Genomic DNA, 14,622 nt, shown 5'->3' on the forward strand with positions numbered 1-14,622 from the left:
GAGAGACTGTGAGAAGTACATAATAAATGTAACACTGGCCTTGAAGCCAAGCAGTTAGGTAGTATAGCGTTCGAATGCTAGACCTGCTGGTTGGAAGGACAGAGTTCAAACCCAGCCTCAGATACTGTGTGCCCCTGGGCAAGTCTCTTAATTTCTGCCAGCCTAAGGTTACCCATCTGTAAAATGGGGATAATAATAGCACCTACCTTGTAGGGTTTTTGCTTGACAAGTACTTTGCAAACTATATATATATATATATATATATATATATATATATATATATATATATATATATGCTAGCTATCATTAATTTCCATCTGGTCTAATTCCTCATTGAAGCAGGAATCTTCTCTACAACATTTCTGTTGGATGGACGGAAGACCTCTTGTAAAGGAGGAAGAATGCATTTACTACTTATACAGCCTATTCCATTTATTACAGCTTTTTCTTATATTTGTGCAAAATTTGCCTTTTTACATCTTTTTAGACATTCACTCTAATTCTACCCTCTTATGTTTAAAAGAATAAGTCTAATACTCTTAAATGAACTTGATCAAGTAGTTTCCTGTTTGGTTAAATAATGTAAGAACTCAAATTTATAATTTTTGAACAGTATATGCCAGATTTTTATATCTGGCAAAATAGAAAGATGGATGGATTGGAATCAGAGGACGTGGATGTGAAATCCTGTCTCTGTTTCTCACTATCCATTTGAACTTCAGTTAATCATTTAACCTTACTTAGTTAGGTGATTTGCCTCACTTTATATCTTTTGTAACAAATGTTGGGGCATAAATTACAGTTATCTTAATACTGGTCTTTTTGCTTATCCTTTTCAAATATTCTCTCCAAGTTAAGACTAGTAAGAATCTTGTGAAATGTTGGCATTGGATTCATGATAAAGCTCTCTGCCAACTCCTTTATTTGTATCCCCAAGAAGAGCCTCTGAGCCATTCTTACTTTTTAACTGTAACCTTATGTCTTTTGGTGTCATTTTATAACAAGAATTTCAATCCAGATATGGCTCAGTTCCTCTAGTACAGTGATTCCCAAAGTGGGTGCTACTGCCCCCTGGTGGGTGCTGCAGCGATCCAGGGAAGCCATATTGGCCACAGGTGCATTTATCTTTCCTATTAATTGCTATTAAAATAAAAAAAAAATAATTTCCAGGGGGCTAAGTAATATTTTTTCTGGAAAGGGAGCGGTAGGCCAAAAAAGTTTGGGAACCACTGCTCTAGTAGTATGTTAATTGATTGGTCTTTGGATAAGGATCCCATACTCAGATGATCAGTAGTTAGATTTAAATGAACTTAATGTGGTATAATTCTTAGTGCTATTGTCTTTACCTTCATCTTTTCTCCTCCCCTCCCAACCTCACTATTGAAAATATGGAGTGGCAGAAGGAAAATATTTTAATTATTATTATATTTTAAATATTATAATATATTTCAAGCATTGCCATGGCCAAATAATTCATCAGTTAGTGGGTGGCCCACTTGTGAAGAGCCTTGCTGTGTTTAATCATATCACCTGATATTTATATAGTGTTTTAAGGCTTGCAAAGTGATCTTATTTGATCTTCTTAAAGTTTCTATTAGGAATCAAAAATATCTTTATAAATCTATATAAGTAAGTATAATACGTGTTTGAATGTGATATCCAGATGAAAATATTTTACGAAAAGAAGGGGAAGAGTTTATTCAACTTGGAAAGCAGATAAGGAAGATTATACTTAAACCTGACCTTAAAGAGACACATTTTAACATATAGACATGAGCATGGATAAAGAATGAGAGACAGGCTCCACAATTATATAAAGATAAGGGAGAAGGAAGGTCAGGTTCAAGAAACAGTAATCCAAGTTGGCTGAAATAGTGTGTGGAAGGGAACACTGTGAAGGAAAACTGGATAGATGGAGTTGAATCAGGTATAGTACCTTTAATGCTGTACTCAATAATTTGTATTTTGTTCTGTATGCCATAGCAAGCTGCTGAAGGTCTCTGAGTAGAAGAATGAGTATAGGAAGATTATTTTTACAGCCAAATTAAATATAGATCGGAGACAAGAGAGAATGGAGCCAGAGCTACTAGTTAGAAGGCTCTTGCATTAAGTCTTGGCAAATATGATTCATTGCCTATTCTTTCCTTTTGAATTTGTCCCTTGTCCACCAGCACATTCACCACCATTACTACTAGTGCACCAACAGATACAAAGCATTTTGTCATAGGTCAAAAATCTGAGAATTGCCTTTTGTGATCAGATGCCAAGAGATGAACAATAATAAATCATAACCTTTTCCCTTCCAGAGAAGGGAAATCAACCTCATCTGTCTTTGCTCAAGTTAATTTAAAGACTGTCTCAAGGCAATTTCTATTTTTGTTCTGGCATTATTGATTTTGTTCACATATAAGCTTCTTGTTTTTATGTAATTGAATCTATTTTATCTTTTATGATCTCCTTTATCCCTTCTTTGATTAAGAATTACTCCCCACCCTGATGCTCATTGAAAATGATACGTTCTCTATTTTTCTCCAAATTTTAATGACTCTTTATGTATATAGGCAGTATCCATTTGGAGCTTAGCATGGTATATGGTGTAAGATCCTGCTCTGAACCTAATTTCAGCTAAGGTATTTTCCAGTTTTCCTAGCAATTCTTATCAGATAGGCATTTCTTCTCTCAGTGGGTGATTGTCCTAATTTATGCAACATTGTAATGAATTGCTCCTGGGTCTTCCTTATCTAATCTGTTCCACTTTTTCTGTTTCTTAAGTAGTACCACATAGATTAATGCCTTATAATTTAGCATGACTCCTGGTAATGTTAGAACTTTTAATACCTAATAGTTCTTCATTATTTTTTTTAAATTCTAGACTCTTTGTTTCTCCAAATGAAAGTTGTTATTGTTTCTAAATGCCCTCTGAAAGTTAGATAATACCAGGAAACACAAGTACTTTAACTGATTTATATCATCGTTTTCTTTGCCTTAATCTCTTTCTCACATGATGAAATGGCCTTCCTCCTTAACAAGGCTACCCCAAGTAATTTCATTCTATTCTGTTTCCTCCAGCAGATTGTACCCTCTGACATTTCCACTCTTTCCCTTATTTTCAGTCTCTCCCTCTCTATATTCCTACAACCTATGAAGATGCTCTTATATTTCCCATCCTGAAAAAAAATCCCTCATACCTGATCTTCCCATTCCTACTTTTTTTCCTATTTTTTCTGCCCTCAGTAGCTAAATTCCTCAAAAAGCAAAAACAAAAACCTTACAATAAGTGTTTCCTCTTTCTTTTCATTCTCTCCTTAATACATTCGCACCATAATCTGATTTTGTCATTCCACTGAAATTGCTTTCTCCAAAGTTTAATGATTTTTTAGTTGCCAAATGCATTAGCCTTTTCTCAATACTCATTCTACTTGACCTCTCTGTATCTTTTGACACTGCTAATCATTCTCTCCTCTTTGATGCTTTCTTCTCTCTAGGTTTTTAGGACACTACTCTTTCCAGTTTCTCCTCCTTCCTATCAGACCACTTCTCTATATCCTTTACTGCATCGTTCTCCCAATTACCTTCTGACCACAGGTGTCCCTCAGAGTTCTTTCCTGGGCTTTCTTCTCTTTTGCCTCTCTACTAATACCCTTGGAGATCTCATCAGCAAAGATTTAATTACCATCTCTATGCTGATGATTCTCAAATCTCCCTATCCTGGCTCAACCTCTATGCTCATTTTCATTCTTACCTCACCATTTGCCTTTCAGACATTTCAAACTTGATATCTAGTAGACATCTTAAACAATTTATATCCAATACAGATCTGATAATGTTTCCCCATGAACTCTCCCTCTATGTACCTTCTCTTATTATCATAGAAGGCAACACTATTCTTCCAGTCTCTCAGACTTGCAACCTAAAACATATTTGATTTCTCATTATCTCTTCCCTCATCCCTATGCAATTTGTTACCAAGGCTTGTTGAGTTTGTGACTGAAAAGTCTCTCATATCAGAGTCCTCTTTTCTCCTCTGACACTGTCACTACTCTAAAGCAGACCCTCATCACTACACAGCTGGACTTTTGCAATAGCCCACTGATATATCTGCCTGCCTAAAGTTTCTTCCTACACCAATCTACTTGCTTGCTGTTCAGCTATAATAGTGATTTTCCTAAAACACAGGAATGACCATGTCAATCTCATTCTCAATAAACTCTGGTAGCTCCCTATTGCCTCCACAATCAAATACAATTTATTTGTTTAGTGTTTTTTTTTGGTATTGTATTTGTTATTTTTATATGTAATATTTATTTGCTTCCTAACCTAGTCCTCTTCTATTTTCCCAATCAAATCTTACTCCTCTACAGGTACTTTTCCATCTAGTGGTTTCAGCCTCTTGACTTTTCCTGAGCAAGATTCTCCATCTCTTGTCTCTGGGCATTTTCTCAGGCTACCTGCCTCCCAACCCCATCAACTCTACCTACTGATTTCCCTGGTTTCCTTTAAATAAACACTAAAATCTTATCTTTTACAGGAAGCCTTTCTCAATGTCTTTTAATTCTAGTGCTTCTGTTAATTATTTATTTATCCTGGACATAGCTTGCTTTGCATATATTTGCTTCCATGCTATATTTCCTCCATTAGATTATAGGCATCTCAAGGGCAAGGGACTGACTTTTGCTTCTTTTTGTATCCCCAGTGCTTAGCAAAACTCTTGGCACATACTAGTTGCTTAATAAATGTTGATTTACTGATTGATTGGTTTAGCCCAACAATAAACAATTAATATCTATCTAAATGTTTGTCATTGTTTGTCATTGTTGTTATTGCAAAGATTGTTTTATAATGGTATTTATTTAAGTCTTGAGTTCATTAGGGAAGATTAATTCCTGGATAATTTATGTCTCTTTTGAAATTTCTTTACAATTTTTTTCTAGTTTTTTTAGTACTAACCAGAAATGCTAATGATATATGTGGGTTTATTTTTATACCATGCTACTTGGTTTTTGGATTAATTCTGTTGTTTTTCATTAAAAAATAGTATTGTCCATATTCTAATTTATATATAAATAGAAAGTCAAGTTGGTTAAGATATTTTTAGGACTCAACTTACATTTTCTAACTAATCAATGACTCGTAGCTTCTTTGAACTGCTAATTTAAATAAACAGAAGCCTGACATTTGACTCTGCATGGATTTTTGGTTCTCAGCTTTTGATACTTTTTGAAAGAGTCAAAGTTGGTACTTTGTTTTTTTTTTGTCAGTACTTAATTAATATTTTCCCAATGGAGATGAGTTGAATTTAAAAGAGAAAAATGAATAGGTAAGGATGTTTTTCCAGCTATGCTGACTATAACACTAATTGCTATGGGGAAAATTTAATACAAGGTGCATTAAACTTAGAGCCCATCAAAATCAAATAATCATCAATCAATTATTTATTGATTAAATATTTTTCTATCATTATGCTATTAACTAAAGAAGTTACAAAAAAGAAAAGCAGAAGATATGGTCTTTGAACTCAAAGAAATTTCAAGACAAGATCAACATCTTAGAAAAATTATAGGATAGTGTAAATCATCATAAGTGATGATTAAAATAATTTTTGTCAACATATTATAGTTTAATTCCTCAAAAGTTCAGTGATTTCAATAGTCAGTCCACTAGTTTATCCACAGCATCCCCAAAGTAGGTTACAATTCCTTAACATGAAAGTAAATGGACTTCCTTAGTCAAAAAAATTTTTATTACCTATTAGCCAATTTTAAGGTAATGATATAAAACATAAATATATAAAAATGAAGGAATTTCAGATAAAAGGAATGATAACTCTGGATATGTGTAATTGGGTAAAACAATGGGATTTTAATTCAACTTTGAAGAATGTATACAGGATTTAGAAAGATATTGGGGAAAGGAGAGAACATGAGCAAAGATATATGCAAGGGCTTGTTGTCGATTAGTTTGACTGAAGCAGTGGGTACGTTTGAATGAAGAGCAGAAAATAACATTTTATTAGTTGGACCAGGATCATGAAGAGCTTGGAAAGCCATTCAGAGGAGTTCAAAACATGGTAAGCAATTAGTAAAAGTAGATAATTAGATTTATATGAGATTATATGACTGGAGAAAGTAAGGATTACACACACACTGATAGGAAAATTGAAACTGTGAGAATGGATATGCCTTTTTAGGGAGATGGTATAGACAGTCAACAACAGATAGTTGAGCCCTGAAAACATTGACAAATAATGAGTAAGCAATGGACATAGAGAAGGATAATCAGAGATATAGGTGGACAGCTAGAGATAGTATAATGCAATGGGAACCAAAGTAATTTCATCACTGATATCAAATACATATCAGAGGGGTCAAGACAAATTAGAGTAGTGAGAAAGCATATAATTAATTCAAATTATATTTATTTAGAGTCCATTATATACAAAGGATTTTGGTAGGTCACTGTTAACTTCCAATAAAAGGATTGGCAGATCCCAGAGATCTAGAGGGAATGATTTTCAACAAAATGGAAACAGACAGCAGCAGACAAAATTGGACTAAGCTATACTCATTCGCTCCCTGGAAAGGCCTATTTAAATGTAACAAAGAAACAAACAAATAATTTTAAATTTAAAAAGTAGCCAATAAAGTACTAATTGTTCATTCAAAACTACCAGACTGAGCAAGCTGAATGATCTCTTCATTTATTACTAAAAGTTGGGGGATCTCTCTATAGGAAAACAGGAACGTTCCTATGTGTTTGAAGGCAGCACATCTGAACCTGATGTTTTTTATGTTGAATGATCAAAGTACCAAAAGGGCTGTATTCTCCAATTATAAGAAGATTTCCTAGCATGGGCATTGAGAACAACATTACAGTGAGGGTCTGTTGAATTGCGACTACCACCTTGATGTTGCAAACCACTGTTCTCAATATTGTCCTTTTCTGACCTTTAAATAACCTACTCCCTCATCAGAAACCTGCATTAAATACTGTTTTCCTGTTAGCCTTTCAAAAAGCCAGACTAAATCTTGGGCTGGATTTGTTCTGCAGTGCAAAACCCTTAATCCTAATCAATACCTAGAAAATTGCTAGAGGAGAAAACATGCATGTCTGGGATTGGTTTGAGATTAATTTGCTTTTTTTTTGTCTTGTTTTTGACCACACTACCTCTGTTAGCCTGTCTTAGGTGATCCAGGGTGTCTTGAATTAGATTCACATGAAAAACATTGAAAACGCTAGGTGTGGTTCTTTTTTTTTTTTTTTTTAGTAGCCTCATGCCTGCAGTGATAAAGAAATCTTGATGGGGAGTTTCAGAAAAAAATTCTGGCTCATTTGGTGCTCATGCCATAATTCTCTTTGTGTGTGTGTGTGTGTGTGTGGTAAGATGATTTGGGCCACCTAAGAAGTAAGAAGTATTTCATACAATGCAAATTAATATTTCAAATGGAATGTTGCCATGTCAGTGAAGCAGATATCTGCTTATCAAGATCATCCCTGTAGGCATATCTGTAAAGACCACAGGAATATGTGGACAGTTCTTTCCCCTCAAATTCTCTTACCAAAGTCTGCTCCTTCTCACTTGGACAGATGAAGCAGCGGGCAATCCAGGGTAATGAGCTATAGTAGATGTCCCTGAATTTGAGTCCCTGCATGCCTTTTGCATTAACAAGTCAGTGTGTCCAGAGAAACAGCAGAACAGAACAACAATAGATGGACCTTAAAGAAATTAGCTTGCTTGACAGTGACAAATGAAGGAACTACCACCCCTGGTGCAATGTGAGACCTTGAGACACAGTTAGAATTGAAGCTCTCCGTTCAAAAATTCTGGGAGTGTGGGGGAGTTGTTGTAAGGGCATTTTTACAAGGGGAAGAGAAACTTTGATAAGCAGGACCCCAGGCCATCTGTTATAAAATTAGATTGAGACAATGATCTGATCTCTTCATCACAACAGATGAAGTTTAAATAGAGAAATGTTAGGTAGTTGTTATGTAAAAGATAGCTGGATGTTTCATTTTTAATAGGAAAGTGAGAAAGGAAGAATGACTGGTACTAAGGCAGAACTAAGAAAAGTAGGTCACATTTACTTTTCAGGATTTAATCAAATTGATCGAAAAGCATGTTGTTTTTTTCTACTATATCCATAACACTGTGCCAGGCACTGGGGATATAAAATATATACAAAATAAATACAAAGTTATTTCAAGGGTTGTAGGGGTGCTAACAACATGCAATATCAGTAAAAGTTCCTGAGAAGTGGTAGTATTGGAGGTGATGTGGCAAAAGAGGTATATTTGATAGTTTGGGGAACTCTTTCCTTAATTTTCTTTAATTTGCTATGAAGACCAGCTTATAAACTAATAACTGATTATTAATATGAATGATATGTAAATGTTTATATAATACTGTAATAAATTATTATAAATAAATAAGGGTTCACTTAAAAATTCAGCCCAGGTTTCTGTATCAATTAATTTTTATTTTAAAAGCCTGGGTGCTCTCTCAGTCTTTGGCTGGAAGTACAGCAGCCTCTCACAGGCTAGATCTCACTCTGATCAGTGTGGAAACTTTGATTTCTCTGTTTTCTGATCAGGGCTAGTTTGCCTTTAACCTCTCATTCCTGGAGGCTCATTATGTTGGTGCTTCTTAATGTGAATACCTGATCGGCTTTTGCATACTGTACAGCTTGGTGTTGAGCTCAAGAGATCCACAGACCTCAGTCTCCCTTTTAGCAAGGATTAGAAACACACTATCACCATACCTGGTTCTACCTATTCATTTATTCCACTCATTTATGTTATGTTACTAGCTTGGTATATTGAGCACTGAATTCGAAGCTAAGAAACTCTAGGTTCCAGCCCCAATTGTACCAACAACTAGCTGCAATTTATCAGGCTGGGGAATTCTTTTCTGGGCTTAACTTCCTTATATGTAAAATGAAAGGATATACCACATGGTCTCCCAGGTCCCTTCCAGTCCAAAATTTCCAAGACTCTTAGTAACTAACATGAGATAAGATAGAAATATGGCAAAGGGACCTGGGAAATGAGACCTTTAGGATGCAACTTACTTTCAGTGGGCCATTCTCCACTTAGATGTGACTCTGGGCAAGTCCTTAGAAGAAAAATTAAAGTTTTAATAAATGACTAGTTGGGGAGAGGGAAGGTAATGAGTTCCATATTGGAACTGAAGCTGCCTATAGGATATCCACTGAAGTATGATTAGCAGAAGTAGGTGAAGCATGACTGGATCTTAGAGGAGAGATAAAGGCCAGATATGTCTATTTGGGAGTCATTTTCTTAACCCAAGGGAGGCAAAAAGATTATCAAAAGAAATGGTATATATAGGGAAAGAAGGGAGAAAAGGAATGATAATCTAGAAAAGGAAACCGAAAACTAGTGGCTTAAAGAGGTGAGGGAATCAGAAGTCTAGTGACATGAAAACTAAGGGAGAAAGTGATAACCAGTAATCAATAATGTCATGTTGTTGAGAGCTGAAGAAGGATGAAGACTGATGACAGTACATCAGATTTAATCATTAAGAGTACACTGGTACCTTTGGAGAGAACAGATGGTGTTGAACATTCAATAAGGTAAGTAGCAAGATCTCAAGGGCTTGAGAAGTATGTAAGTTGTTGCAGGAATTCAGAGCATAGGAATGATCGTTGTACACTATATAGTTAGAAAAATGTTCATGAAGATTACTGAATTAAACCTTGACAGAGAAGTAGTATTTGACTTACAGATCAGAGAAGGAAGGGCATGCCTGGGGCATGGAGTGGAGGAAATGTGAGAGAAAAAAAAGAAAGAAATGAGAATAGCAAAGTATGAGCAAAGATTTTGGAGAGGAAAATAAGGATTACTCAAATGAATTTGAAAATACAAAAAAGGAGTAAATAAATTAATTCAAAAAAATTAAAGAAATTGATATCTTGAAGTGGGGTACTTCATAACATGAGTCCAGACACCCAGAAAATTAAATTATTGGAACCATTATTTATTGGTTAAAGAAGAAGAAAAGAAAAAGAAATTTACCAGCTGGGACAGAAGCTGGGACAGCCTTCCCTAGTAGAATCTGTACAGATTAACAGTACAATACAGCTTATATAGATTTACAAGATACAAGGCTATTCCCTTTCACATCAAGGTTCTTCACAAAACATCGGTAGTGATAAGTGGGTGACATTTAGGATATTTACTCTTCACATATACCTAAACATTCAACCTTAGTTAGCTATATGTTTGCCCTACATTCTATCCTGACCTATTTGTTTGTACCTAAACACTCGTCCTCCGTTAACTACGAGTGTTTCCCTTGTATTCCATCCTGACCCATTTGTTTGTACTGGTGTCCTTTTGATATCTGCAGAGGGAATTTATGACTCTGACCCTTCACTTGCCTAGGTTGCTTGGCCTCCTAGAGGGATTACAGTTTCCTAAATAATGCAGGAATGGCTTAATCTACTTCAATTCTACTTTATTCTCTAACCTATATAATTTATTCAGTCTACTTCGATCTTTTAGTCATGAACATATGTATATAAACATATCACTGTGAAGAGTGAATCAAACTCTATCAATCAACAACTTTTAAGTTAATCAATCAAGAACTAAAAGCACCCATACTTAACACTAAGTAAGACTAGCATAAGCTCACATCTCCAGAAGCTACTGCCATCCCTCCTTGGGCAGTGCTAGGCAAATTGAAAGTCTGCAATAGGTTCCCATAAAGTAGGGGAGTCACAGGAAGTAACCTCAAGAAAAATGCTTTAAAAAGGCTAGCTGAGGACTGATGGGCTCTCTCTGAGCTGGTGAGCTGGATTAGAGGAGACTCTTTCCCTAGATCCTGCTTCAGCTTGCAGTGGTGAGTGGAATGATTCCTTCATTGGTTCTTTGGTGAGGAGACCTACTCTGCTCGTTGGCGCTTCGGTGGCACATTCCCTTCAGCATGAGTTCTGGTGATATTCTTGGCGGTCTTAAACTTGTATGTACAGAAGGTTCTTGGCGGATTCTTTAACATCTCCTAGCTGTTCAGATTTCAGCTTCCTAATTAGGACTTTGGATTCTGGTGAGATTCGCTTTCAGATTCACATCTGCAGTCTGGAGACATTAGGATTCAAATCAGGATATTTGTAGCTAGGCAGTACTTTCTGTCTCTTTATCTACAGTCTCCACTTTTACTCTTTCCACCTTTTTGAAAATAAAGCTGCTAAAAGTCATTTTGACTTAAGCTGTAATATTTTAATTCAGTGACCACAATATTACTTTAGAACTTTCATATTAGCATAAAAACTAAATTTAAATTCTTAGATATTATGGTATTTTTACATTGAAAGTTTCTTGTTTGGGAGAAATTTAAACTCCTTACATGTCTCTTTTATTCTCTCTTTAAGGGACCCCATACTGAGTATGCTTGTTTATTGTGAATTCTTTTTTCTTCCCTATTCTTTGCCTAAAACTCCTTAACAACATTTCCCATAATTTCCTTTCTGTGCTTGTATTTGATAAAAAGGTGACCCTTCTCACCAAGGTTTAGTTATACCCTTGATTCTATTTTTTCTCTCTGGCACTTATCTCCTTAATCAACCCCCTCTAATCTACTATCTTTCCCTGTAAATGCTATTTCATCCATTCTTCAGACACTTTCACTCACACTTTCCATCTTTTCAAGGCAGTAAAGTATTCCTGACAATGAATTACTTGAGAGAAATGCAACTAGCAACATGGGTGTCACAGAGAGCCAGAAAGGTTAATTACTTCCTATTTATCTTTCCATAGCTTACTTTGTATACATTTGTTAACATGTTATCTCCCCTGTTAGGTGGAAAAGTCCTTGAGGGCAGAGACTGTTTTTTGCCCCTTTTTGTATCTCCAGTACTTAGCACAGTGCCTGGCACATAGTAGCTTTTTAATAAATGTTTGCTGATTGATTGATTGATTGAAGAGGAATTAGGGCAGTTATATATTTAGGCTGAGGGATAACAGATGAAGAGTCTAAGTTCTACACTGTTCTCCTTGGAATAATAAAAGAACTAGAGGAAGAATGTCACCCTCTTGTTTGGTAGGTCTTCTATATGTAGAGAAGTATGGGGTGGGACTGTGATCTGCACTAGTAGAATATAAGCAAATATTAGATGAATTTAAAAGAGGATTATTTGGGGGTGGGCAAAGGAGAGACTCCATCAGCTTCAAGGATCAGGAAGAATCTCAAATAGAAAATGGTGCAAGAGATGGGCTTAGAAGGAAACTAGGAATTCTAAGAGGTGAGGTGGGTAATAAATTACAAGTATGGAAGATAAGTCTCCAAAGTCATAGAAGCAGGAGTTGAGATATCCTTTGTGAGAAAGAGCCAGTAGGCCAATTTGGCTGGACAACTGATTGTTTGAAGGAGATAAATAGAACATATACATGGAAAGGAGGGTTGGAGCAAGATTGTGAAGATCCCTAAAAGTTGAACAATGGAGATGGTCTTTTATCTTAGAGCTAATAGGACATCAGTGGAGCTTTTGAGCTGGATATTGATATAATCAAACCTATGCTTTATGAAAATTACTTGGGGACTTGTATGCAGGATGGATTAGAGTGTGGAGAGACTTGAAGCATGGAAACTAATTCTGAGGGTATTATAACAGTCCAGGCAAAATGAGAGGAGGGTCTAAACTAGGATGCTTTCTGTGGAAGTGGAGAGATAGGTGTTGAGGGATATTGTGGAGGCAGTGGCTACTTGTTGGATATGTTGTTGGGTAAGGGAAGAATAAATCAGGGTTAAGAGGCACCATTGGCATATTCAATAAGATGCTGAACTTGGAGTCAGAAAGATTACTATCTCAGACATTGTGTGCCTTACTGTCTTCATTTGTAAAATTAAGAGGTTAGACTTAATGGTCTTCTAAGGTTCCAACCAGCTCTAAATCTATGATCCTACTGAAGTTTTGAATCTGCACAATATAGCATGATGGTAGTCTCAATAGATATAGGAAAGTTAGGTAGGGGCCTGGATTTGGGGGAAAAGGAAACAAAAATTATGAAGTGGAAGAACACTTGTTAGGTTTGTTGTAGAGGAGGTCTGGATCTGGATCTGGTATGGGCTTGACTAGTTTACTTCTGAGAGTCTTTCCAACCCAGAGATTTTTTGAGTTAGTAACTTGATTTAGTTGCAGTTCTAAGATTCTCTCAGTCTGTTGATTTGGAAAGTAGGAAAAGGAAGAAAGGACTTGCTATGGGACTTCAGATGAAGGAATGAGGATTGAATATTTTTTAAGCTTAAGAGTTATTGCATCTATCCCTGAGGCTATTGGTATCTTGACTGCACCTTACTGAATTTATCTTAAAGTGAAGTTTTTTTCAACTGATTTCTTCTCTTTCTACTTAGCTTTAAAAATTTTTATGTGTATGTTCGTCACTTACTATTTATTGAGCACTATTATCTCGATGGTGTTATGCTGAGCATTTTATGGAAAATGTAGACAGCATAGTTTCTGCCTTACAGTATGGTAATATTCAATCTTCATATAGCCCCATTTAACCTATAAATTGTCACTAACAGCATTAGCACTCTCATATCTTCACTGAAAGATAAAAAGCATCACTTTATAAATGTAGAATGAAATACGCCTTTAATTTTTTTAAAAGCAGAATGGGAAGCAAAATTGAACTGTGAATCATTAGATATCTTCTTGAAATCAAGGAACAGGTGATCATATATTTCTGAGGTTTGTATCTCCTTAAGTGCATGACAATTCCACTCACCAAAATACCAATGCATTTTTCAGTTTCAGAAGGTACATTTACCAATGTTATAACTCCCTGATTCTAACCAAAGTACTGCTAAATCATCTGGAATGAACATGGGGCAAGAGGAGGGTGGAATGATCTGCCTGGACTGATACTGCAAGTTAGATATTGGGAGTCCAGATATGGAAGCATGGTTGGCCCCAGTGTCAATACTTCGTTTGTCCTGATAGGTCTTCTGCACCCCCCCCCCCCCACCAGACTCATGAGATTTTTAGATATTCAATAAGAAAGATCTCTTTCCTTCTTGGTTTCAGTGTATCCTTGGTAGTTATCAGCTTATCTCAGATAATTTAATATTATGTACTCTGGCCTTGAATAATGACTCTGGAGACACTGAATCTAAGTAATCATTTCATACTAAAACAATGTTTTCTGCCTTAGGCAAAAGTAAATGATATCAGTGGCACATACATGCTTATACTACTTGGCATCAGTCTAATAAAATCATGTGGGAATGGGAAGACTAGGAGAGGTAAGATATGGCTAGCATCAACTAGTCCCTTTCACAAGGAAAGACAAACAATGAAGAGGGGAACTTTTAGGGGCACTCATATGTGAAAGGAGTGAGGAAGTAATTTCCTTACACTGATTTCTTTAACTCCTTATGTTATCTCCTATTTGAAGTTTCTTTATCATGCTCAAAAAAATAAACCCTTTATCTAGGGAACCTACCTGGAATCTTCACTTACTTCTACCCTTAAAAAAAACCTTACCTTCTGTCTTATAATCAATACTGTGCAATTGTTCGAAAGCAGAAGAGTGGTAAGTGTTAGGCAATTAGAGATAGGTGACTTGCCCAGGGTCACATAGCTAGGAAGTATCTGAGGTCAGATT

Source organism: Gracilinanus agilis, chromosome 3 (genome assembly GCF_016433145.1).
Source record: "Gracilinanus agilis isolate LMUSP501 chromosome 3, AgileGrace, whole genome shotgun sequence".
Lineage (NCBI taxonomy): Eukaryota > Metazoa > Chordata > Mammalia > Didelphimorphia > Didelphidae > Gracilinanus > Gracilinanus agilis.